We start from the raw sequence: 26,617 nt of genomic DNA, 5'->3' as shown, positions 1-26,617 counted from the left end.
CCACGAACAAAATAAAAGTCTTTGTTCCATTTTCTAGGCCCTGACTGATTCCTAGTACTACTCCTCACTTCCCAACATCTGCAGTTGCTCTTTGCTGGGTTTTTTTCTACTCCAGAACTCAGGAATCTAAAAGGACCACACAGCAGAACAGAGGTTGCTCCCTTCTAGTCCTGAAGGGAAAGTTAGCTTGTTCCATATATCTCTTATGTATATAGTATGCTTTGCTTGGAAAACATGGTGAGCAACCAAGCATGGAATGCAGTGCCAGAAGACTAAGCAGTAGTAAGACTGGAATTTCTAGTTGATACAGTAGACAGATCACCACACAGACAGCAGCACTAGCTGAGAAATCCCAACAAGAGAAACTACTATTATCAGATGGATGGTAAACTACTGTTATCAGATGGATAGTAAACAAAGCATATGGCAGAACCAGTCCTGGTAGCAGAGGGTTCCAGAGGCTGCACTGAGGTGTAGCACAGGTCACGCAGTGTTGGAGGCACCTAAATATTGTGCTTTGATGGAGCAGAGGTGATGCAGCCATGTTTGAGTGCAGGAGGTTTCAGTGTGTCATACAGTCATATGTTGCAGATAATGCTTTGTGACAGTTTGACAGGGTCTCCTGGGACACCCATCACTGACTTTCCATCTTCAGAGCTGTCAGTCTTTTGCTTCTGCACTACAATATTTATTGTAAACAGACAGCGTACATAATTCTTTCCCTAGTGTTTAAGGAGCAAGAACGACTATGGCTTCATTTGCGTATTCTCTTGGAGGTATTCTGTCCCCGTCTGCATTAATCTCTACTTAAAATACATCCTTCAGCAGGGGATTGACAAGGCTGAAAAGGGATCAGAGATAGAAGAGAGATGAGAAGGCCAGCCAGATCAGATTTCAGCTTGGAGCAAGGGTTAACACTACAATACTTTTTATAGACTATTCTTTTGAGCTGGGGCTGTGCTGGCATGAGGTGGAGTCAGCTTTACTCTTCTCTCTGAATTTTTCAAAGACCAGCTTCCAGGCAGGACCTCTGCAGCACAGCTCAGACTCATTCAGGGGGGCTGGCTCATATGGTAGAGATGCTTCCTGCAGAATCATCAGTTCCCCACCAGTGCAGGCCTTGGCCACAGCAGCGTGTATATTACCTACTGAGCCTCCTCAATGCTTGCTTCTCCTCCAGCCTTCCCCAGTGACTGATGAAGAGCTATCAGGTTTGTTCATCTCGGGGGTAATACCAGATGGTGGGCCTCTAGGACCAGTGAGCCAGTTTAGATGGAAGGGAGCTTAATCATGGGAGAACACTTTGCTTCAGGATTGGCCATGGTTGGATGGGAGATGGTCTGGACCAAGCCTGAGTGCACAATCCCAGTCATTAAGTGGGTCTCAGTTTGTATCTGAAGAGTACCCTTCATGTCCTTTTGGCTAAAGACTCCCTTGTTCCCTACAGCCCCACACTGATATCTTTCCAGCACTCCCAGGCTCATACATTATTCCCTAAACAGCACAGTTCTTACAACTAGAGAGGGTATTAGAATCATAGGGCTGGAAGGAACCCTGAGGGATCATCAGGTCCAGCCCCCTGCATGAGCAGGAAAGGCATCTGGGGTCAAATGACCCCAGCCAGGTGACTGTCCAGTCTTCTTCTGAAAACCTCTAAGGTAAGTGATTGCACCACCTCTGGGGGGAACTTGTTCCATAGTCTGGACACCCTAGTTGTAAAGAATTTTTTCCTAAAGTTCAGCCTGAAACTATCTTCCAGGAGTTTGTGGCCATTTTTTCTAGTTTTCCCCCAAGGCACCCTGCTGAACAGTTGTTCACCGAGCCCCTGATGTACACCTCTGATATAGCAGTAAGCTGCAATCAGGTACTTTTCAGCCTTCTTTTCTTTAGGCTGAAGAGTCCGAGATCCCTCAGCCTCTTCTCATATGGCTTGCCATGCAAGTCCCTGATCATGTGGGTGGCCCTTCTCTGGAGCTTTAGCATGTCCTTGTTGAATGTGGCACCCAGAACTCCAAGAACTCCAGCTGCGGCCACACCAATGTTGAGTAAAGCGGGAGAATCACTTCTTTGGATTTACTGGAGATGCATTGATTGATGTATGCCAGAGTTTTATTGGCCCTAGTGGCTACTGCATTACATTGCCAGTTCATATTCATGCTGGGGTCTATTGTTACCCCCAAACCCCTGTCATTTGTACTGCTGGTCAGGTTAGCGATGCCCAGCCTGTAGGTGTGCTGGGGATTCTTTCGTCTCAGATGCAGCACTTTGCATTTTTCTATGTTGAATCTCATCTGGTTCCATTCTACGCAATATGCCAGTCTAAGTCTGCTTGTATCTGCACCACAGGTGTGTTTGCACAACCCTATATCTTGGTGTCATCTGCAAACTCAGCCAATGGGCTTTTCACCCCCTCATCCAGGTCATTGACGAAGATATTAAACAGCACTGGGCCAAGTACTGACCCCTGGGTATGCAGCTGCCCACATCTCACCAGGACAACACCGATCCATTCATTTGGACTCTCCGTGTCCTACCCCGCAACCAGTTTCGCACCCACTTGATGGTCCTGCAGTTGAACCCAATATCTTCCAGTTTTCTGATCAGTACCTCATGGGATATCAGGTCAAAGGCTTTCTGGAATTTGAGGTATATGATGTTAACTGCTTTTCTCTCATCCAGGTGATGAAAGAAATGAGGTTGGTCAGACAAGACCTGCCTGTGACAAAACCATGCTGGCTGTCATTCAGTATCATGCCTTCTGCAAGTTTGTCACATATAGCTTCTTTGTTGAATGTTTCTAGGATTTTCCCAGGAATAGAAGTTAAGCTAATTGGCCTGTAGTTTCCCATGTCTTCACGCCTCCCCTTCTTGAAGATGGGCACAACGTTGGCCTTCTTCCAGTTCTCTGGGATTTCTCCAGAGGCCCATGATTTTTGAAAGACCTTTGCCAGGGGCTATGCGATTACTTTGGCCAACTCTTACCTAATCAAATGGAGTGTAAGACAACACTGATCAAATGGTGTGTAAGACAACACTGGCACAACATGTGCATGTTTCGGGGCTGGATCATTATTAATTATTTGCCATTTGGAGACCCTACAAGTATGGTGTGAGCTCTGCAGAAGTCAGTCTGTTTGTCTGATTACTTAGCGTTTAATAGTTTGTTCTTCAGCAGCATACTAGAATGGTGTGTGCATAGACATACTGTCTTCATTCCTTGAAGAGCCCATGGTCCCACGAGGGTGCATCTCCTATGAAGAATGGAAAGACTAAGGAAGAGGACGGGACAAGGGGAGTTGGATGACAGTGGTGACTGTCCTGAGTTCAGGCAGTGACTCAGAGGCATGGACACTACATGGAGATTGTCTGAGATGTGCAGTCTACCCTTTTTCAAAGGCTGGGTAAAAGTGAGATCTGAGGGGGATTTATGTGAGGTGAGGGGCACAGTTAATCTGAGGAAGGGGTTTCACATGCTGATGGCTACCTGGAGGGAGGTCCAAGAGTGTGGATGGCAGGATGAAATGAAGTGGGCCATAGAGGCTGTACTAGAAGAGGATAGATATGGGTTCAGGGCTTGTTGCTATAAGGCTGGGGTAATAAGGACAAAGAGCAATGGGGGCTGGGGATAAGTACTGCCAAGCAGGGGATCTTACTCAAAACTCAGGTTGAGAGATGACTTTGGCTATAAACACCAAGGACCTGATCCTTCTCCCCTCCAAGAGAAGCTAATCTCACTGGAGCTGCTCTGCTGCTGTTGGGCACCAGGGACAGTTATTTACATTGCACATAGGTAAAATGCTACCAGACCAGAATAGATACAGAATGTGATCGTGATCATGTCAAGGAAAAATCTTAAGTTTGGTGCTGCCATCACAGGGAGTTGAAACTACAGACAGGCCCCCAGAATGTGCCCTCTGGGTGACCTGGAGGCTTGTCAATCACAGAGCATGAGGTAATCTAATGCATATGCTCAGTTCACTGACTGCATGATGTAATTTGACTAGAAATTTCTTTGTGAAGAGCGTTCTGATTGGCCACTAAATTCTTATAAAAGGTTTGTGAGCCGCCACCCGGGTGTGGTGAGGTAGTGTGTGTGTATTTTGGAGGAGAGACTGTGCTTGATCCTGTGAGCAGAGGCTGCCTCTGAAGGGACTGTCTCACAGGGAGAGAACGATCCTGTGAGCAGAGGCTGCGGACAGCAGGGACTGTGAGGCGCAAGCAGAGGCTGCGGACGGCGGGTGGAGCGACTCGTCTTTTCGATCTCGGTTACGGGACTGTTTGGCTTCGATTTTGACTTCGGCTTACTTCGTTCTGGCTTCTCATCTCCGACCTCGGTTTACGGACTGTCTTTTGGACTGGCGTCATGACCCCGTTCCTCGATTCACTACGTTACAGTTTTTGTTGTTTGTTATCCTGTTCATGAGCTGTTGACCAGCCCTGGGACTAGCTAGTGGGCAGCCGCACCTAACCCTCAGGGGGTAGGAAGCAAGGGCTCACTAGTGAACCCCGTGGGCCAACAGACCCCTTTGTTGTTCGCTATACTGTAACTGAAGAAATATCTGAGCCTCCACTTCCCAAGCATGAGTAAATAAATCATCTTTGTTTAAACTTCCCGTACAGCTCACACTCCACCGCCGCTAATCCCACCTGTTCGTATTCCAGTTGCCACCCCGGCCCACCATGACCTTGGGGCCTGATTCACTTGGTGTTCGGTTACCCCGACATGGCGTCACAAACAGGATACTTGGGAGGCGAGTTTGAGTCTGAGCTGATTCAGAGCTGCCCATGGCGCAGCAGAGTCCGTCCAGCTGGTGACCCGGACGACTTGTGAGCCCATATCGTGTATCATCAGGCCACGGATCCTGCCGTGAAGATGATTGATGGGTACCTGTCCCTCCGTGGGACAAGCGGGAAGGAATGGGCCGTACGGCTTAGCCCCGGAGCCCTGAGCTGTGTTATGCGGGACCCCCAAGCCGTTTATCACCCAAAGGAAGAGACAGGGCCCGTTTCCCCAGTCTGCGTGAAACCTTCTGGCGCGATAAGCTCCAGCCCGATGCAGGAGTTTGCCCGGTGCATGAGGTATTTGAAGGAGGGAGGAGAGGACACCCCTCCGGACGGGTTTAGCCTTCCGAGCCTCACGGCCGGATCAAGGGGGCACGAGCTGCTAACCCAGCTCCATGAAAGCCTTGAATGGGATGGAAGAAAAGAAAAGTGGATGGGGCTTAAATGGGAAAAGGGTCAGATGATAAACGTCCTTTTCCGAGAGTACTTGGGGGTACTGAAAGAACTCTCCCAGAATTTGGCTGAGCTGCCGTTACAAGATGGCGCCAGCCGCTCTGAAAGCGCACCAACCCCCACGCTGACATCACTGCCCGCCAAGATTCCTCCCCCCTCTTCACATCACCCGCTGTCCCGCCCACCTGGGATCCGCTTCCTCCGTCGTTCGTTATCACCCCTGGATCGCCTCCATGACGTCATCGGCCTCCCGCAACAGCACCACCTCCCGAGCCAGCATCACTGCCCCCATACATGGATCGGCGCCAATTAGAGGACGTACGCGAGTATTGCAACCACACAAGCTGTCAACGTGCAACTAAGAGCGTGGGAACAGAAACAGCGGAGGAAACAAACAACTTCCGGAACACGAACCTGATTGAAACCAATAGAAGCAACAAATTGGAGTGTGTAACTGCATACCCAATTGCGGTACAAAAATTTGTAACCGGGCCACAAGGACAGATGCAGATGACAATAACCACAAGATCTAGAAACCGATTGGAAATGAGTGAGCTCAGGAAAGATACTCAGATCCGCGACCATGAGACACCTATCACATGGTTAGGGCATCTAGTAGCGGAAGCTGGTAGCGAAACTGTTAATCAAGAAGAGGCACTACAGCTAGTAAGGAATTCCGGATAGAGTAGAGCAAAGGTGGTTGATCCTGTTCCGGTATTGGCAAACAAATATTGGCCAATACCAATACCTGCCTTGGCAGTAGAAGCCTTACAGCGAAAAGTTCACGCCTAGCATGAGGGTCCAGCTGACCGCGCCAGTGCTGCCTTACTGGTATACACTGTGATCGGGGCATCTTATGCTCATTGGAATCCTACATATCAACCGTTAAACCTGACACCAGCCCAGGTACAAGGAGCATGGCCGCACCAGTATGCTACCACCCCTGGAGATGTACCATATCTGGCTGAAAGCCATCTTGTAACGGCAGCTCAGCCAAATTCTGGGAGAGTTCTTTCAGTACCCCCAAGTACTCTCGGAAAAGGACGTTTATCATCTGACCCTTTTCCCATTTAAGCCCCATCCACTTTTCTTTTCTTCCATCCCATTCAAGGCTTTCATGGAGCTGGGTTAGCAGCTTGTGCCCCCTTGATCCGGCCGTGAGGCTCGGACAGCTAAACCCGTCCGGAGGGGTGTCCTCTCCTCCCTCCTTCGAATACCTCATGCACCGGGCAAACTCCTGCATCGGGCTGGAGCTTATCGCGCCAGAACTCCTGTGATTTCCCACTGTCCTTTAGAGTTGTGTGAGAGCTGGGACTGGGGCGGTGACTGGTACCAGTCGCCTTCAATAGCTATGCTTGCGGCCAAAAGGTAGATATTAAACCAGAGACTGGACAGTGGTCTGGTTTGAGCAGGAGATGTGAATGGGGTCAAGGGTGCAGCTGGGGATGCAGAGTTTGGAGACTAGACTGAGCAGTGGACAGGGGGATATGCAGTGAGTTCTTGGGCATCTGGTAGAATCTGGGACTGGGCAGGGCACAGGGTGAGGCAACAGACTGGCAAGACAGCTACCACTTAGACTCAGGGGCCTGGGCCAGTTGCAGGTGGGTGTGTCAGGAGGAGACGGAGAAGGAAGAGACTGGTAAAGGAGTGAAGAACAAAGGGGGCCAAAGTTTCTTGACTCTCTGCCACATCTCCCCTGAAATGCTGGATTTGAGCTCCCAGCAGTCACTCCACAATCAAGATCTCTTTGCTTGGTGTTGCTGGATTGAATTCCTGCCTCTATTAGTTTCCATCTGCAAGATCCTCATTAAATGTGTAATGTATGTATATCAGTTGTGGTTTCAGCTCTGGAGGCTCTCAGGGTCTATCACCTCTCCTGTCACCTGCATGATCTGTCTGAATCTCTCATGGCCCCCTATAACACCACCAGCCAGCCATTCTGCCCATCTCATGAAGGCTGGGGCACTGGGGACACAGTGGTTCCATCCCACCAATTATTTTTTCCATTAAGAAAGCTCATTTTTCACATGTAGCTTCAGTAACCCAGAGAGTCTCTTTTCATCCTCAGCCTAGCCCCATAAACATGGGAAAATTGGTACCTGCAGTCTGCTTTTCCATGGCTTCACCTTTGCTGCTGCAGCTGAAATGCTGACTCTAGCCCTGTGAGTGATGGAACAAGCCCTTACAAGTTAGTCATGCATGTTAGGATCATTTTAATAAGGCTGCGAAAAAATAATGAAACAGGAGGGAGGGAGGCTAATACATTATAGCAGAACAGAGAGCCAGGGCTGCTTGAGGGTGAGCCAGACCTCTTCTGCACTTAGTTTAATAGTTTTTAGGGTCAGAAGGGACTTGAACAGATCATCAAGTCTGACCCCCTGCCCTGGGCAGGAATGAGTGCTGGGATCATAATACGCCAGCCAGATACCTATCCAACCTCCTCTTGAAGACCCCCAAAGTAGGAGAGAGCACCACCTCCCTTGGGAGCCCATTCCAGAGCCTGGCAGCCCTAACTATAAAGTAATGTCTGAACCTGCTCTCAACCAATTTGTGGCCATTATTCCTTGTTATCCCAGGTGGTGCTGGGGGGAACACAGAGCCTCACCTGTTTTCTGCTGGTCCCCCTGGTGAGTTTATAGATGGCCACCAGATCCCCTCTGTCTTCTCTTGTGGAGGCTGAATAGATTCAGGCCCTTTAGTCTGTCTTCATAGGGCCTGGCCTGCTGCCACCTGACCATGCGAGTGGCCCTCCTCTGGACCCTCTCGAGGTTAGCCACATCCCTCTTCAAGTGCAGCGCCCAGAACTGGACACAGTACTCAAATGCCATCTGACCAGAGCCGCATAGAGGGGAAGGATCACCTCCCTGGACCTGCTTGTGATGCATCTGTAGATGCACAAGGTGCAGTTAGCTTTACTGACCACTTCCTTGCATTGGCAGCTCATGTCCATCCTGGAGTCAATGACTCCAAGATCCCTTTCAGCCACTGTGTTGTTGAGAAAGGCATTCCCCAGCCTATGGGTATGTTGCAGGTTCCCTCTCCCTAGATGCAGCACCCTGCACTTATCTGTGCTGAATTCCATTCTGTTCTCATCCACCCACAGCTGTAACCTGTCTAGATCTACTAGGATTCTGTCCCTCCCCTCCAATGTGCCCACTTCTCCCCACATCTTTGTCAGCAGCAGGGATCTGGGTTTTTCATTTCCCATGGAAAAATGGAGAAAACCATGGATTCCCTGTTTTTATCGGAGAAAACACGTATTTCTCTTTTTAGCAGAGAAATCCATGGATTCTCCGCTTTTGCAAAGAGCTCTTGCAGGCTGGCACAGCTCTAGCTTGCAGGAGCCAATTGCAAAAAGGGCAGGAAACCCCCAGTCCTGCCTGGAGGGGTCAAGAGAGGGGGGAGGGCAGAGCCTGAGCTTCTGAGGCAGCCAAGGTCAGGCTCAGGCTCACACTCGCCCTTTGCCCCTAGAGCATGGAGGTAAGTGGGGCTGTGGGGCAGGGCTGGGGGAGATGGTTTGGGGGCTGAGGGAGCAGGGGGTGCTGCCAGCTCCAGACAGCACATCGCAGCTGGGAGTAGGGCCAGGGGGTGAGGGCAGGGGTGCCCCTCTGTGGAGGGCTTTGTGTGCAAGTGATGCAGGGTGCAGCGTGATGGTGCCCACACATGCCACCCGGCCGCCTGCCCAGTGGTTTTGTAGGTAGCAGCAGTCACCGCTGGCACAGGCGGCCGCTGCCACTTGCCTGTGGGGCTGCTTGTGCCAGCGGTGACTGCCTTTGCCTCCAAAACCTCCCACTGCCACCGCAGAGCCGTGCTTGGACCTGTGCGGCTGGTGGCAGTGGCGTGGGGCGGGGTGGAGGTGGGGATCGCTGGGTGTCACCTGGCCACCACCACGCTGCTGCCCGGCGGCTCCACAGCTCTGAGCACAGCTCCGCGGCAGCAGTGGGAGGTTTTGGAGGCAGCGGCCGTCACCACCATAACAGGCCTCCAGGTAAGCAGCAGCACCGCATGTAAGCCCAAGCCCCCCCACGTGCCCCCATCCCTTGCCGCAGCTCCAGAGCCAGCCACGGAGCTGTGCTCTGGCGGCATGCCAGCCTCCCTCCCTTTTCCCAGCCAGGCAGCATGTGTGCAGCCTGCACATGGTGGGCACCACCACACTGCTCCCCGCATCACTTGTCTGCAAAGCCCCCTGCAGAGGGGCACCCCTGCCCTCACCCCCTGGCCTTGCTCCCAGCTGCGATGTGCCACCTGAGGCCGGCAGCACCCCCTGCTCCCTCAGCCCCCAACCATCTTCCCCATCCCTGCCCCACAGCCCCTAAGCTCCACTTACCTCTAGGATCTAGGGGCAAAGGGCATGGCTCTGCAGGGGCTTTGCGGGCAAGAACTGCCACCCCACCCTGCATGCAGACGCCACCATGGAGTCATGCAGCTGGTTGCAGGGCATGCCGCTGAATGCAAGCCCCAGTTTCATCCCCCAGATGGGCGGGCGGCACACATGTGGTCTGCACATTCAGGTGGCCTTGGGATGGTAGCACAGGGTGCAGTGGTAGAGTTGTGGTAGCAGCCTCCATGTCCGAACCTCCTATCAGGCTGGCTGGCATATGTGCGGCCCACAGAGTGGCACCCCTGCCTTCACCCCCTGGCCCTGCTCCTGGGAGTGGGCACAGGGGCACACTCCTCCACTTCTTGATTTACCCCGCAGTACCTTCTCTTTCCCCCACCCTGTCCTGCCTCTTACCTGCTGGGGTGAGTATCAGTGTCTTGTGTATGCATGTCTGAGGGGCTGTTGTGAGGGGCATCAGGAGGGCTGTTGAGACTGGCGGGGAGTGTGGGGCACCAGCAGCACTGGGAAGGGCTGTGGGGGGCCTTTAATATTTATCATGGATTTTGGGTTTTTAATCGGAGAATTTGCAATTTTTAATTGGAGAAAACCAGGATCCCTGGTTATCAGCCAATGTGGACAGCATGCTTTTCACGCCCACCTCCAAGTTGCTGATAAAGAAGTTGACTAGCACAGGCTGGAGGACCGAGTCCTGGGGAACTCCACTGTCCACATCCCTCCAGGTCAAAAATGACCCATCCACCACCACTCTGGGTGTGACCATCAAGCCAATTTGCCACCCATCTGACTGTAGGCATCAATGCCGCAGTTGCCTAGTTTTGTTATGAGAATGGGGTGAGAAACAGTATCAAACGCCTTCTTGAAGTCCAGGTAGACAATATCCACCTCAACACCTGCATCCAAGGGCTTTGTGATCTGGTTGTAAAAGGAAACGAGGTTAGTTAGGTAGGTTCTGCCTGCAATGAACCCGTGTTGGTTGCCCCTGAGCATTACCTCCTCTGCTAGGCCCCCGTGGATGTGTTCCTTGATAATTTTCTCAAAGGTCTTCCCAAGGGCGGAGGTGAGACTAACTGGCCTATAATTACCTGGGTCCTCCTTTCTCCCCTTCTTGTAAATGGGGACCACAGTGACCTTTTTCCAGTCCTCTGGGATGTGGCCAGAGTACAATGAGCACTCATACAGCCATGCCAGGGGCCCTGCTATGACCTCCACCAATTCCCTCAGTACCCTCAGATGAAAAGCATCCAGACCTGCTGATTTAAACACATCCAGCCCCTCCAAGAGTTCCCTAACTAGATCATCCCTGAACCTAGGCATGGTGTCGTGTCCCCTGAGCCTGTCCATAATCCTAGTGGGGGAGTTGTCCCGGTCCCTGCTTAGAAATATGGAGGCAAAGAACTCATTAAAGAAATCAGCTTTTTCCTTTGCTGCAATCACCAGATTGCCAAGCCTGTCCTGTAGGGGCCCCATGTTGCCTGGTGCCTTCTTTTTACTCCCTATGTATTTGAAAAAAGACTTTTTGTTATCCTTAATTCTAGTCACTAGCTCTAGTCCCATCTCTGCCTTGGCCTTCCTAACCGCCTTCCTGCAATCATGAGCAGCGGAGATGTAATCCTCCTTGGTGACTGCCCCTTGCTTCCCCTGATTGTATGCCACCTTTTTTGCCCTCAGGCCCTCCTGAATGCCTTTACTGAGCCAACGGGGCTTTTTAGCACTCTTCCCCCTTTGGTTCACCTTGGGACTGACTCCCTCTGAGCTCGGAGGATCATCTCCTTGAGGAAAAACCACCCGTCCTGGACTCCCATCTCATTGAAGCTCTGAGTCCCCACTGTTTCTCTTACTAATCTCCTTAGCTCATTGAAGTGGGCCCTCCTGAAGTCAAGGACTTTTGCCTTACTGCTCGCTTTCACCACCCTGTGCCAGATAGTAAATTCCAGCAGACGATGTCGTTGAGCACCTGCAGATCCCTCACCAGGTCATCGCCTGTGGCAAGGACCGAGTCCAGCAAGGCATTTCCTCTGGTGGGATTATGTACCTCCTGGTTTAGGTGGAGGTCCTGTATGCAGGCTAAAAACCTACATGAGCATTCAGACCTGGCTGACTGCTCCTCCCAGCAGATGTCTGGGTAGTTAGGTCACCCATGACAAACACATCCCTTGTCCTTACAGCCTCTGGGAGCTGACCTGAAAATTCCTGGTCCAGCTCACCCACCTGGTGAGGAGGTTTATAGTAGACACCCACTATGAAGTCCCTTTCCCCGCGACCCCCCTTGCATTCTTACCCAGAGTGCATCAGTTTGCCCTTCGTCCGAGCCCATCCTGATCATTAAGGATGTGTACTGCTCATTAACATAGAGTGCTACTGCTGAGGCTTGCAGTGCCCTTTGTAATGGACTGGAGTAGAAAGGCGGGTGTCTCCAGGGGCTCCAGGCTCAAGCCACAAGGCCTTCCTACTCCTGAAGGATTTTGAGGAGGCAAAGTGATACATAAGCATTTGATCCAGAGACTACTGGGGTTGCTGGCCGCACATACACCAGACGCTGTGTGAAACAGCACTGTTCCGGTTCAACTTCCACTACAACATTTCAACAGAACAGTACTGCCACTGGCCCCAGCCAGCAGCACCAGCCTCCTGTCATCTGGCAAGCAGATCAGGGGCCTGCACCCCGGGGAGGAGTCTGGCAGAGGCCCCGCACCCCTCCCAGGGTTGCGGGTGAGCCCCTGATCTGCCTGCCGGATGACAGGAGGCTAGTGCTGCTGGCTTGGGCCAGCGGCAGCACTGATCTTCCTGGCACAGGCTGTGCCCAGTACCGGTCTCAGCTGGCAGCACCAGCCTCCTGTCATTCAGCAGGCAGACTGGGGGCCCGCACCCCCAGGAGGAGTCCAGTACAGGCCCGCAGTGCGGGTGGGCCTCCGATCTTGCCTGCTGGATGACAGGAGGCTGCTGCTGCTGGCTGGGACCAGCAATGAAGCCAAGTAAGCCTGGCTTTGAAACAAAACGTTTCGAAACTTTCAAAATGTTTTGAGCACCCTTGTTTCATTTCAAAGTTTTTTTCAAAGGCTTTTGTTTCATTTTGATTGCATTTCGAGCTCAAAACAGCAAATTGAAACAGCTTTGAAACTAAACACCAGCCAAAATTTTGCACAGCCCTATTGAGTAGTCATTTAGTACTTATATAAACAAGTACTAAATGACTATGCAGTAACCCAGGATACTGCACAGGAATACCAACAAACACCCTTTTTTGTGAGACTACTGTGCAGTAGCCCAAGACTACTGCACAGCAGTATCACATCATAATTTCTGCCATGCAATGCTACTACTCAGTAGTCTCAGGCTACTGCACAGTCAGCATCTCATGTAGATGTGGCCACTGAGAGTCTTTCCATTGACTTCAGCAGGGGTAAAACAGGCCTTAAGGACTGGGTTTTCTTACTCTACTGCTACCAGTACAGGTTCCCTGCCCACTGATGGCAGATTTGCCCTCAGGTGGGGCTGGGGCTCCAAATAGCTAAGGGAGAACAGTGATCACAATGACCAATGAAGTCACAGCCTTCTGCAGGCACCAATGTCAGAGCAAGCCCTGCTGTGAAGAGTTTATTCTCTGCAAGACAGGTGTGAAGGAACAGCCTCCCTGGGGACCTGCAGGCCTTTGAATCTGAGTGCTTTTCTGAAGAACCCCAGGTTCAATCACCATGAAAAGTGGTTGTACTATTTTATAGAGAGTCAAAAAGGCAGCTGTTAGCATAGCCAATGATGATGGGACAAATTAGCATGCTGTTAAATAAAATGTCAGCCTAAAATGTATGAAAATCGGCCTCACGTTTATGGCTTGCACTTTGCATAATTAATATCCTTGGATGAGACTGATTTGAATATCCAAAATAGGCAGAATAGGGCTCTCCCTTTGAACTTTGTGACACCAAAGGCTAAATGGAGTAAATTCAGCTGTATACAAATCACTGTGACATGATTCATCTAATTAGATAATCCATTGCCACAGGAGACATTTTTCCACAATCCAAACCTACTTGATTTCATTGCTAAAAAAAAACTTGTCAAATGAAATATGAATTTTATAAAGTGACCATACTATCATAACATGTTGATTTATCCAGAGGTAGGCTATTAGCATATGTGAATGAAGCCCTTCCACCTTCCAGTTGTCTTCAACACCTGAAATCCAGAAGATTGATCTGTATGAAAACTCCATGAGGCAAATACAGCACATATTGGAGTAAATAATAATGGATTCAAATAGAAACTGCTTTGCATGGGCTGATCAAGCTAATTACTAGTGTCTGCAGGAACGTAAGAAATCATTGAAGTCTTATGCAACAAGAATGCTAAGATCTGTTGCTATGAAACTGGAGGTGTGAAATTACAGCAAGCATTATAATATATTCATTAGAAGCCGAGTTTGCATTTCCTCAGTTGAAGTTCTAAATCAGATGAGGTAGTATTCCACAGGTAGCAGAACTAGGCTGACAAGCACACTGCCACTTATAGCAAATCCAGAGCTGCTCACGGGGTCTATCCTTTATAAAGGATCTATTGAGGCAAGTACATACATGCTAATAGTGTTCTGGGTTTTTGCTCCTCATCTTCTGACAAGAGAAGCAAGCCATCTCCATCAATAATTTATAAATCATTTAGTCTGTTTTTTAAAATGTCTCTGTGTTTCCCTGCATTATTAATGGTATCCAAATGTTTAATGCATGCTGAGTTAACTGGCCCTAGGATGAGAGAACAGAAGTCATATGCATTTACATGGCTGAGCAGGATCACTCACTTGAGGGACTGATGCTGAGAGAGGCACTAGCAAATTTGGTTCCAATCTGGTCCATTGGGAGCCAGAAGTCAGTGTGGTTGTTTGGTGTGCATTGTGAAATGAGTCTGTCTGGTTTCCTGTAGGACAGGTTTTCTAGCACCAGTTGTTCAGCTTAGTGGAAAGATATGGGATAGGAGCCTCCAGTTGCTGCTCCTTATTCTGAACACTTCTGTCTCCAAGATTGTTTTTCTTATGCCTCTCACCAACAGTAAGTTTATATGTGTAGAGCATGCACATGTGCCAGGATCTAAACAGATATATATATCCTGTTCTGTAGATAAAGAGCTGATGTCTCCGTGGCTGTCCGTACAGCACTGTATTTATATATGTGTTTGTATAGGATGGCATACATGTGTGGGGGTGTCTGGAACTAAAAATACACAGATGTACCTGGGAAATGCATTGCACTTATCATTGCATTAACTTTTCACTACATTGTATTATACTGCACTACCTTGCCTAACCTTTGCCCCCTCATTTACCTTTCTAGGACATACCCTGACACTCCAAACCCAGGAACAAGTCCAAACAGAACAGCCTATGGGAGAAAGTTTTCCTTCTTTGCTCCCCAGATCTGTAATTCTCCCCTTCCCCCATAGAATCCAATTAGTCCTTTGTCCAATTGGTCCTTAGATGCTGGACAGGCATTATTCACTCTTGCACTAGCTACACATCTCAGACATTCCCCTTGCTTCTAGCATTGGGAGGTCCTGGGATACCAGATATTACAGGGACCTGGATGGAGTCCCCAGCTGCTGTAAATTAACTTCAATGGAGTTGTGCTAGTTTACACCAAATGTCCCTCTGTCCCATTGCGTAGGAAGTCTATTTTATGTCATTTTAATGACATTCTAAATCATATTTGCTCTAGCATTCTCTCCCTCTAAGACCTGTGCAGTCACACACATGGTGGTAGGCTTTACAAGTGGCAGGCTACAAAAAAGAACACCAATAAATTGTTTTGAAAACTCTCACATAGTTTTCCTGTAAAATATGTTCCACATGTGACATAAATGATGGGCATCATAAAGGTTTAATAATTGGTGCTTTGTTGGACTGGGCAACCTGGCTTCACCAAGCACAGTACTACCATTCTGAACTCAGTCTGATTAAATCTTTATACTCTCCCCAGCTACTGTGGACTAACATGGAAGCAGGGTATAAGCACTGTAGCTGTTACTGGATATTTCTGAAGGTGGAGGGTAGCTAAACAATTCTGTACTTTTGAGATATTTTGAGATATTTCCTCTGCTTGCTCACTTGTTATGTTTTCTGTATCTATTTCTCATTGTCTTGCCTATTTCAGCTGGATGATCTTTGGGACAGGGACTTTGTTCTGTGACTGTATAGTATGTAGTACAATGAGGCACTACAATGAATTTGATTGAAATCTCCAGGCCCTGCTGTAAAACATAGTGCCAAAAGGATTCATATTTTGCTCCTTTAGCCCAAGCAATGTTTGACAATAAAGGAAGAATTCAGAACAGGTTGAAAAGAGATTTTGGAAAACTAAACTACCCTGTTTATAATGTGAGGAACTTCAGGCATAAGATAAAAATAATGGTTTGGGCTCTGGTTGAAATCGGCTCAAAAGTTTTGCTGGGTCTTGAAGCTTCAAATGAGATGTCATTGAATGGTAGAACTGAATATAGTCTTTATCACCATCCATATGTCCTGGCAGTGTCAGGACTCCCATCCAGAAAACCAGTTTGTTGTAGCTCTTTCCCAGCTGGTTGTCATGATCCCTGGCACCATGGCTAAGCTTGATAAGTTTCAGAAGGATAGCTCATCTTACCTAACTGTACCACCTCTTCTGTGTACATCAAATTAACTCTAAACACCTTTCACTACCTGTCACATGCCAGTGTTCACATTGGCAAGTGAGTTGGCCATGAGACTGAAAATGCACGGCCTGCTTTTCCTGAAGGTGAAGAGCATCTGCAGCTGCTATTGACTTAAATCAGAGGTAGTAGTGCAGGTATGTCTGCAGGTCAAGTCCAAGAGGGCATTGATTTGTATAGTTACTTAAATTTTACTCTTCACCCTGGTAGCTTCAGTGCTGGAGAGGTTTATATAGCAATGTACAATGCTAACTATCCGTCTGTACATATTCCTCTATCTTCCTGGGGGGTTTCCAGGAGAGCCTGGAGAGGCATGTCTGGAATGGTTTAGAAACAGTGAATCCTACATCTGTGTAGGGCTTGGACTAGATGACCATTGAGGTCCCATTCAGTCCTATGGCTCTCTGCATGCTTAACTATACAAGTTTTCACTGCCAGCAAATACTGATGAAGGCCCTTGAGGGTCACTTGAGAGCATCTCACAGGCATCTGGCATCAGAGCATCTTCTTTGCATTGTGTGGTGGCAGGGGCCACCCTCAGGGGTTGGAAGTGCTGGGGACAGACACCGATGCTCCCAGTGGAGAGCTCAGGGACCCTGGCCCTGCAGAAAACTTACTAGAGAGGCAGACCAAAACCAGGAGGGAGCCACGCGAGCTGGCACTGCACCGGCTTTTCAAGTGTCTGTAAATTAAGCTAGGCGGCAGCCAGATGATGACATCAACTGTGACTGCTGCCATGGGAGATTTAAAAACTCCGGCAGAAGCTGGCCTCCAGCTCATCCAACTGTACAGCTTCAGATGTAGGACTACAGCAAAATGGAGTCTCTTTATTCTTGCACAGAGCTCTATGCATGAAACACCTAAGACCTCAGTAAGATTTAAGCATGTGCTCAGAATTAAGCATATGCTTGGCTGAGTAGTAATGGATGAAACACTTTGTTGAATCAGGCCCTTTGTTGGATCAGGCCTTAGTTACCCTTGAGGGAAGGTTCTTCGTAACTGCTGTTGGTTTATGAAGGCTTAGAGGCCTTCCATGCTTGTATGTGTGGTTGGGGTTTTTCTTTAGCCTAATTAATATAATTGCATGTTGTTACTAGCTATAGTGATATGTGCAATCCTGTCAAATTTCAGTGTCACATTTTGGGGTTTGGCCTATATGAGCAGGAGTGGCTGAGCTCTGAAGCCCCTATCAGGGCAGGCAGGAGACATGGTGCAGATATGTTCCACTGCATCCTGTGGCAACAAGTTTTGCCAGCTAACTGTATATTGTCTATGGGGAAGCACATAGAATGTACTCAGCCTTCCTGATAGTCCCAAGGGCTGATGTCCTGCTGTTGTGAGTAGCGGTCTGCAGTGTCCTGAGGCATTTTGTGTAAGGATAGGCTAGCCTAGGTTATATTCAATCAAGGGGATGCCATTGACTTCACTGGCAGCTTGTTCTGTTGCCAGAGTTACTAGAACTTGCTAATCTTTAACAACACTTGCATGCTGCAGAGCTTTTACTGTGTTTCTGTCTGTGATGGCTAGAGAGCTAGGTCTGGATCCCTGCCCTCCTGGAGTGTCCTTCCAAGCTTGAGTTGGAGGAACACAGGTTAGCACACTGAGCACCATGCTGGGAGTGTTTTGTCTCCCAGCTAATGAACTACAGGTTCTGACCCCCACTGGTTGGCTCCACTCATTCTCTTCCTGGAGAAGAGTCATTCAGGTCCATGAAGTTTTATTAGGGTTCCTTCACGTCCTCAACTAACTTGCAAGAACCTTTCTTAGGGCCTCTTGTACCATTAGGGTCCATCTGAAAGGACCAGAAACTTCAGAGGCTTCCTGCCTACAAGATCCCTGGGGTAGCTGCACCTCAGCCACACAGAGAAGCACAGTATACCCCAGGGAGTCACTGCCCCTCACCCATCCCAGTGCCTCAGGAGCTTCCAGTATCTTCCCATCCAGCTCCTCCCAGTTTCCCATCCATATTCTTCTACCTGGCTTCACCTCCCCAGACTCCTTCAAGCATCCAACTGTCTCAGCCACAGCTGCCTCATTTTGTCTAGCTCTGTGTCCTGCTTTTGCCAATATCCAGAGGATTTTGTGTTAATGGATATATACAAAATAGATGAAAATTGACTCTTGCCATTATTTTGCATAGGCAGTCACCTGTGGAACAGCACAAAACTTGGCAGCTCTGCTCTTTGTTCAGCTGTGTGCTAGGTGCTTCTTTGGCATAACCACCCATAGCCAGGAGGAAACTATTCTCGGTGCCCCAAAGAGCCTGTCATGGAAGCCATCAATTGACAGGGTGATTGCAGCTATTCACTTGTACCCACAGTCTGAAGCGGAGTGGCAAAGGACCTGTCACACTGTGTCTGTACCAGCAGAGGATTTCCCCAGGCTGTGGCAATTGTGTCAACACTGACAATTTAGGGTCAGGATCAATGAAGGCATCTATAGCAAAGGGAAGTGCCCAAGCTACAAATTCTTCCCATGTGCCATTGTCATTAGAGCTAACACAAAGGCTGATGTCACTGGCAAAAAAATAAAATAAATCAGATTCATTATCGTCCAACTTCCTATCAGAGACATCTCCCTTCACAAGCAGCTATGCAAGCTCCTTGCAGCCGTTTGGATAAGCTGCCTCTGTGGGGGACAGCTCTAGGTTCTGTATGTGCTGGGGCTGAAGTGATGGAGTCAGATGCACAAAACCAATTAGAAACCAGTGCAGCAGGCAACAGAAGTTGCTACAACTCTACAGCTCAGTGTTCAGTGCCTGGTACCTGCTGCCTCCTCTGCATGGGAAACTCCTTTACCTTAGCTCTGCACTCACAGGGTGCCATTTGGGACTTACCTCCGCCTGCCTATGAGTCTCTTCCTCCCCCTTGGGATAAGTAAATGAATTATTCACCCTGTGCAGCTCAGAGCCCCATTGTTCACTCCACCCCTCACCCCTATGCCTTGGGAATACTTCCTGGCACTGCAGGGTTAATTCATCACACCCTGTGAGGCAGCACAGTGCTGTTACCCCTGACAGGGCAGGGAAGCTAAGGCACTTCCCAAGGTCGCTCAGGAAATCTGTTCTGGAGCAAGAAATTGAACCCTGATGTCCTGAATCTCAGGTGATACCTCAGCCATAGGTCCATTCTTCCTCTTCATAAACAGACAAGTTTATTCTGCAATTTGTACATCAGGCTCCTAGTGTTGTCACTTCTGAACAAAAAACCCCAACAATGACAAAACTTTTAATGGTTAAAAGGAAACTTTCCATATGCTTAGAGGAGCAGAAGCCCAATGGGTACAAAAGCAGACCACACAACACCCTGAAATAGCACAACACTGCCTTTAAGATGAGACAGCAGGCTGAAATACTGCCACATGTGGTCACCAACGTCCACTGGCTCTTTCTGTAATAGGGACACCCATCAGTTCCAGTTTTGCTTCCTTAGAACCGCCTGAGATTTCCAGTCGATGTCATGTTCTTTCTGTGCCAATAAATAACTGCCAAATCCCACTCTAGATGCACTGGCATTACAGTTATGGGATTAATACATCTCCTGCTTTGAGAAGAAAGGTGTGATGTAAATGTTGTTCTGGTCTGCCCCCAAATACACATGAAGGACAGGTGATGGGGGTTGCTTGGGTTATATCAGTATTGTGCCAGGAGTTAAAGTTTTAACTGGAGCCAGTGAGTCCCTAGGTTCTGTTTTGGATTGGTGAAAAGGAATGAAAAGAAACTAAGTTGCTCCTTCTGACTGAAAAGGAACTAAGTCATTTTGCTTGCAGGTCTAGTATGCACCAATTACTGCATGCCTCAGCAGGCCTGCAATACCCTGCCCAGGAGCTCTCTTCCTCTCAGCAGGATCTCCCCATGACCTGTTCTCATGTGTGCTTGTTACCTCCCCTGTTCTCCCAACATTTTATGGTCTGTTCATTGCCCAGCCTGGGATCTCTCATCTTATTGAGCCAGAATCATGCCCGCTAGGTTTTAGGAACTGTAACAAGTGGGCACCCCAGAGCCAGTTTCAACATACGCCTGCCCACCTGCTTCAGGGCAAACCAACCGCCTACCTCATCTGCCACACCTCGATGTTCTTGATTGCCTGATGTAAATCAGGCAGGAGGCTGCCCTTTACCTGCCCTGATGATAAGGGCCTATGTGTATAACTCCAACCTTCCCTTATTGTGTCCCATGCCTCGCAGATCTTTCATGGCCTAACACCTGACCCAAGCTTGCCCAGCCTAGCACCCAGCCTCCAGCTTGTCTACCCTGACACCCGGCTTATAGCTTAGTGGGGCCTCACCCAGCCTCCCTGCTTCAGCAGGGCCTTACCTGGCCTCTAGCTCAGTGCAGCGGGAGACCTGGCTTTCCATCTGGCAGCACACACCTGGCCTTCACATATTCCTGAGCCCCATCTCTGGGCCTACAAGTCCCATCCCCAGGCCCTCTCATATTCGGCTCCAAACCCCTCACTACAGGACTAAGGCTCCAAGCCCCATTCCCCCTGGAGCCTACCTCCGAACTCCCTAATGTGGTCTCAGACTCCACTGCAGGTCTGGGCACTGCCACAGGTCCCTTCTCCTGACTTGAACCCTGCCTCAGTACTCCCAGTAAGCCTGGGGTCCCCCTGCAATGACCAACTACCCACCAGGGATGTGGGGGCTGAGGTTAGAAGGCACCCCATACTCACCTTTTACCAAGGAGGTAACTGGCCTGCCATTTCTGAGGCATTCCTCCACGACAGGGAGTCCCACAAGATCGCCCTTCCCTGGCAGGGTGCAGTTTTCTGTCATACCCAGGACAAGGAGTCTCCTGCCATCCCCAATAGCTCCTCCCTTACCTCCAAGTTGTACTGAGCAACACCTCAGCTAGTGGTGCCTATCCAACTCCTGGCAGCAGACTGCAGCCGCTGCTGTTCAGGGCCCAGCCCTTATATACCACAGCTGGGCCCTGTTCCCTAATCAGGCAACAGTGCCTCGTTGGGATTAGAGCCAGCTGCCTTGCTGTTGCCCACACCTCTGGGAGTAACAGACCACCCTGTGCTCTGTTACAGAAGCCTCCTTCTCTGGAGTTTACCGTGACTGTCCATCAGTTCCATCATGGTGTTATTTGATAGTTGGTCATCCTGACAGTCCCCATTCGGATAAAGTCAGCTCTCCTACTATTTCCTGAAGCTTTGGGTCTTGAAACTTGCAAAACCATGCTCAGCCCAGTCACACCCTTAGGTTCTCTGTAGGGTTGCCAAACCTCCAGGATTGCCCTGGAATCTCCAGGAATTAGATATAAATCTCTAGGAGATGCTGAAAGTCACCCAGGAGGGAAATGATAGGGCATTCATTAAAGTAAATATTAAATGTTGAATCCAATTTATACAGTAGTCTAGTGGATTTTTAAAATGTAATAGTAATGTGCATTTGCCTTCCTGATATAAAGTCTATGCATGGTAATTTGTAACTGATACACCAAGCATGCGGGCACATTCATGTTGTGTGTCACTGGCTCATTGCCATTAAAGAAACCTCCCGGAAGAGATTCAAACAGAGTTGGCAACTCTAGTTCTCTGCATCCACAGTGATGCAGGAGAGGACCTGGACTCCCCTCCCCTTGGCTGTGTTTAGTGCATTGCCTCTTTTCTGATTTCCTCTTATATCACAAAAACTTCTGATACACGCACACACACATCTACTTTGGTAAGTCTATAAAGTGCAAATCTACTCTGCCTTCTACTTGACTTCAGACTAATATGGCCAGCTATGTCCTACTTGGGTAAGAAGCCAGGCTCCTTTTCTCCAGGGCTTTTGGCAGTCTTGTCCCCACAGTCCCATCCAGGGTTCTCTTCAGTACAGATGACTATATTACAGGAAACCACAGGATGGCCGTCAAGTGAACTATGCCTAAATCCAAACCTGCCTCAGACTAGATGGCTCAACGTAGCACCCAAACAAAAGCAAGCATAAGTTATTTGGGAAGGATGCCCTGGCTCTACAAGATGACCAGGACTTACTTCCTTACACCTCAGAAACAGTGTCCTCCTGGCATGTCCTACCCCAGCGGCTCATCAGCCCACCCAGTCCAGCTCCCATGTGCAATGTCTGTGCATGATAGGCAAGCCGGAAGGCTCCTTCCAGAAGCTTCACTCCTATGTACCACTATTAATAGGAGACCTGTTGTCCCCCCCTCAGTCCCAGGTGATCCCTTTCTTAGCCAGCACCCAGTCAGCATAGGCAGCACCCCACTGGCATATCACACTGTCTTTGTAACTGGACCTTTTGCTTGCAAGTTTTGGGCTGTTTCTCTCCAGGTTGTGATCAGTGTGAAATGTGGGTCCAGTCCTTGGTGATACCAATAATGATATGCATCCAAAGTGTCTAAGTGAGTCCTAGTGACTCACATTCTCAGAGGAAGGTGTCTGTCATCCCTGGCACCTTCGCTTCAGAAATAATATGGCTTTGGGATGGGCAAACACCTCCCTGAGAGTCAGCTTTCATCTGTGACCCAAGTTATTTTCCCCAAATATTAATTTCATGCTGCCCTCCCTGCTTAATATGGGTCATCACAGTTTTAGTGAGAATATCATGTGCACCAGGATTTGGCCTGGCCTTCATGGGTCACCACCACAGCTTGGCAGGAAGGCAGGGGCTGCTTGCTCAGTATTTCTGTCTGTGCTAGCTGTGGTGTTTCCCTCCCAATTCACCAGGAGCCTGGCTGAGACAGTGAAGAGTTGGAGGGAATAAAGTCCTGGTGGCCAGTGCCATTAGCACATCTGTAGAGATACTTTCATAGAAGTGGGGCAGATTCCTGAGGTGCCTTCCTGAGGGGAGTGTGTCCTAGTTAGGAAGACACCGTGATGCAAGGACCACACTCTCTGGAATGGCACCTTTGGCCCTTCAGTGGCCCCCAAGAGAATGGTGATCTGGGACAACACCCCTTCTGACCTCCTGTCCTTAATATTACTGCCCCTCCCAAAAACAAAGGGGTGATACTGAGATACAGTCCAACTCCAAGCTCTTTTTGGGGGCAGTGGAAGTACATACCAATGTGCCTTGCACAGGGATAGAATCAAAAGTTCCTTCCACTGTTCTTCTGGAGCTGATCAGAGGAAACCTAGACTAACCATTTCCTGGCACATATTTACTGAACTGCAGCATGATCCAAGGGCAGAGAAATATTGGTTAATAACTCCTTTGAATTGTGTGAAACCAGGGGAGGAGCCCCAAACAGTAGCTTGACTGGAGTATATCAGCATCACTCCAGTGAAGTTAGTGGTGCCAGCCCTTATTATAACAACTGAGGGTGTGGCCCACTGTATTTATTTCATATAATTTCAAAAAGCCCAGTGAATCCAATCTGAAGGTCACCCAGGTTAAAATCACAGGAGTCAAGAAATGCAAAAGCTGAGAGCTTCAATCAGCAACATTAACTGAACTGCACTGAGTGGCTGGGATATTTTTTAGAATACCTTTAATTCAAAGCACATCTTATGCAGCTAAAATGTGAAGCGAATAAGAAAGAAAAGTAGATGCAAAATGGTGCAAATTTTATGTCATTGCTTCTTATCTCTGATTAATCCTCTTATGTGTTCATCTTGTTTTACCCAGAGCATTGTCTGCCTGTTTATGATCCTTGCAGAGCCCCTGCCAGTACAGAAGTACCTCATGATCATGTTTACCAGATGAATCCTCATGGTGAGATGGGAATCGCTATTATCCCCATTTTACAGATGAAGGAATAAGGTACAGAGAAATAAGTCAACTTGCATATGGTTACACTAGACATCTATGGCAAAGCAGGTGTTTGAACCCACGATTTCCCAAGGCTTTCAGCTAATGTCCTACCCACTAGACCATCCTCATTCTGTCTGTAAGAGGAGAAACAAAAGCATCCTTAATATGTTATATAAGCACTCCCCATCTAAGTGAGAGCCTTCTCATCAATCCCTACTGAAAATTCCAGAGGAACATGTTTATTGTATTTGTCTTGAAACACAAGCAGTATTTGAAGGGCAGATCTTGGCTCATTGTGCATGCCAGATGCCTCTACTGCCGTTCTCTGTCTGGGAGGGGAGGAAAAGTAGTGGAAAGTAAATGCAAAACACAACCAGACAAGGACGAGCAGACAATGGGAGGCTGCATGTTGTGTGATAGACTTTGCACCAAGTGTAGAACTGGTATGATTGATCCATTCCCCACAGCAGCAGGGTAAATGGTGCTTGCCTGACTACCCCCAAATCTGGCCTCATGCGCAAGCCTCAGTTGAGTCCATTGTAAGCTACCAAGGGAACATGAATAGAGTCTAATATATGTGAGCCATGGGGCTGTGTTAACATTGCCGGAACTTGATCTTCCCTGCTTTTGTGTGACTGTAACATTGGATTCATGCAGTTTTTTGCCATTAATTTCCTCAGTGGTATAAAGTCAGAGGAAGAAAAACTGTAACACATTTAATAACTGTCACAAATATGCTCTGAAATTCATTTTGAACTCAAAGTATGAAGTTTGGGAGGGGGTTGCTTCTGCTGAGATGGGGCAATTTCCTGCTAGGCTTGTTTAATTGGGCAGTGTTGCCTTCATTTGCATTGTGATGGTTTCAGAACAGCTACGTCATGAAAGCTTGGCACATGTACAAGTTTGGAGAATGCAGAAAGACTTGCACAGCTCCTAAGTGCCATGGTCAGTCGTCCTGCTGCTCTATGGTTTTTTATCCTGATTTGATGTTATGACAATATCCCTAAATAACTTCACAGAATGTGTTTATTCAGTAAGATACTGATTATTTCTCTCCCACAGAGAATTCCAACAGCAGTTCCTCCTCCCACCTCATTCTCTTCAGACCAGGTGGCACCTCCACAAAGGGGGCAAGATGCCGTGAGCAGCTTGCCGTTCCCTATAGAGTTTTATCAGCCATTGATAGCTATCAAATACTGTTCTGTAAAGCAAGTCAGATCCCATGCCAAAGTTTCAAACTTCAACCAGCTTTGTAACATCTTTGTTCAAAAAGCAAAGAAAAGTGTTGTGTATTTTCTTCCTGCTTCCAAATCATAGAGGCAAAGTGCAAATTGATGGATGCTTGATAATCAGGCCTGAAGGGGATCCCTGATTCTGTTTGCTGTGACAACTGAGTGACCCCAGGTTTCTGTACTGGCCTTATTTGTTCTAGAGCCCAAAAGCTCTCCCTTCTCTTTTAGCAGCAACTTAGCCAATACAGGCAGGTAGGGCCTGGTTTATTCATTCAACTGTCTCAGCCCACACTGCAGTCTCTGGGCTTGGAGTAAATATGGCTGCTGTCTCCTCCAGTCAACTGCTGCCTATTCTGGATATGCAATGTAGATTGAGAGGACATACTCTCCCTTCTGTCAGCCCCCATGTTCATGCAATTGAGATTACTCAGGAATCTATGGGCATTTGTACATGCCATGGGGGTTTACTTTGGCTTAATTCTCCCTAAATTGAAGTGGTGGGTCTTTAAAACCACCACTTCAGTTTAAGGCAAAGTAAACCCCCATGGTGTATACACAAGGGTTGGGCCCGACCCTTATCTGCTTCTCCTGCAGCAGGGGCGGGAAGGGAAAGGTGAGCTGATTCCTGAGCTGTGGGAGGGAGTGGATTGGTGCTTCCCTCCATGGCAGCGATGGTGCTCCCCAGGTGCCACCCACCCGCAAGCACCCAGCCCAAGCAGTTCCAGAGGACACTGCAGCTGAGGAGGCAAGCACCAGGCCCTGTGCAGCTCAGGCAGGCAGGCTCCGGGGAGAAAAGAAAAAAAGAGATCAGGCTTACCGTTTTTTTTTTTCCTTCAGTGGAGCCTGGCTGCACAGACTGCTGCCGGTCTACCTGTACAGGCTGCCTGCACAGCCCCTGAGATGCACGGGGCCTGGTGCTTCCATCCACAACAAACTAAACCACCTCGGAGATATTTTATTTTGCTGTGTCCCAAAATAATTTAACATGCATTACGCCACCAACACGTACAAACAGCCTGTCATTAAAGCGCATTATGTTGCTGACACATGCAAACAGCTGCACCATTAAAGCGGTGCAAAAGGACATTAAGCTGCTTTAAAGGCCAATTTTGTGGCATGGACAAATGGCCTCAGTGTCCTGGACAGAGGGAAGGCATCCAACAATTTAGATGTGGAGTGAAAGGCCTTGCCCCATCCCAAGCTACCCATCAGGTTAGAATGGCCACTGTGGCTCACTCACGATTGGATCCAATATCCTTACAATATTAGAGAGAATGATCATTGATCCTCTTTCTGAAACTGGGATGGAGCTGGTGTCTCTTCCCAGCAGGGCTGTCATTAGGCTGAAAGACAGATGCAGCTCAGTATTTGAGTGGAAGGCTGGAGTCTGGAGAAGGTGAATGTAAAAGCTCCTCCTGCTGTCATGCCCTCA

The 26,617-nt window shown here is 48.7% G+C and overlaps 1 protein-coding gene across 1 annotated transcript in view; it reads left to right on the top strand.

Annotated features, from left to right (window-relative positions):
• FRMPD3 (FERM and PDZ domain containing 3) overlaps positions 1-26,617 on the top strand; it is a 161,493-nt gene that overhangs the window by 40,219 nt on the left and 94,657 nt on the right. Inside the window, exon 2 of the mRNA XM_090060452.1 lies at positions 23,828-23,962. The gene's annotated coding sequence lies outside the window, so the exon portion shown is untranslated. The remainder of the gene's footprint in view (positions 1-23,827; positions 23,963-26,617) is intronic.

Source organism: Crocodylus siamensis, chromosome 8 (assembly GCF_052110815.1).
Source record: "Crocodylus siamensis isolate JL-2025a chromosome 8, ASM5211081v1, whole genome shotgun sequence".
Classification (NCBI taxonomy): domain Eukaryota; kingdom Metazoa; phylum Chordata; order Crocodylia; family Crocodylidae; genus Crocodylus; species Crocodylus siamensis.
The sequence above is the reverse complement of the archived record's forward strand: the minus strand, read 5'-3'. Positions and strand labels throughout refer to the sequence as shown.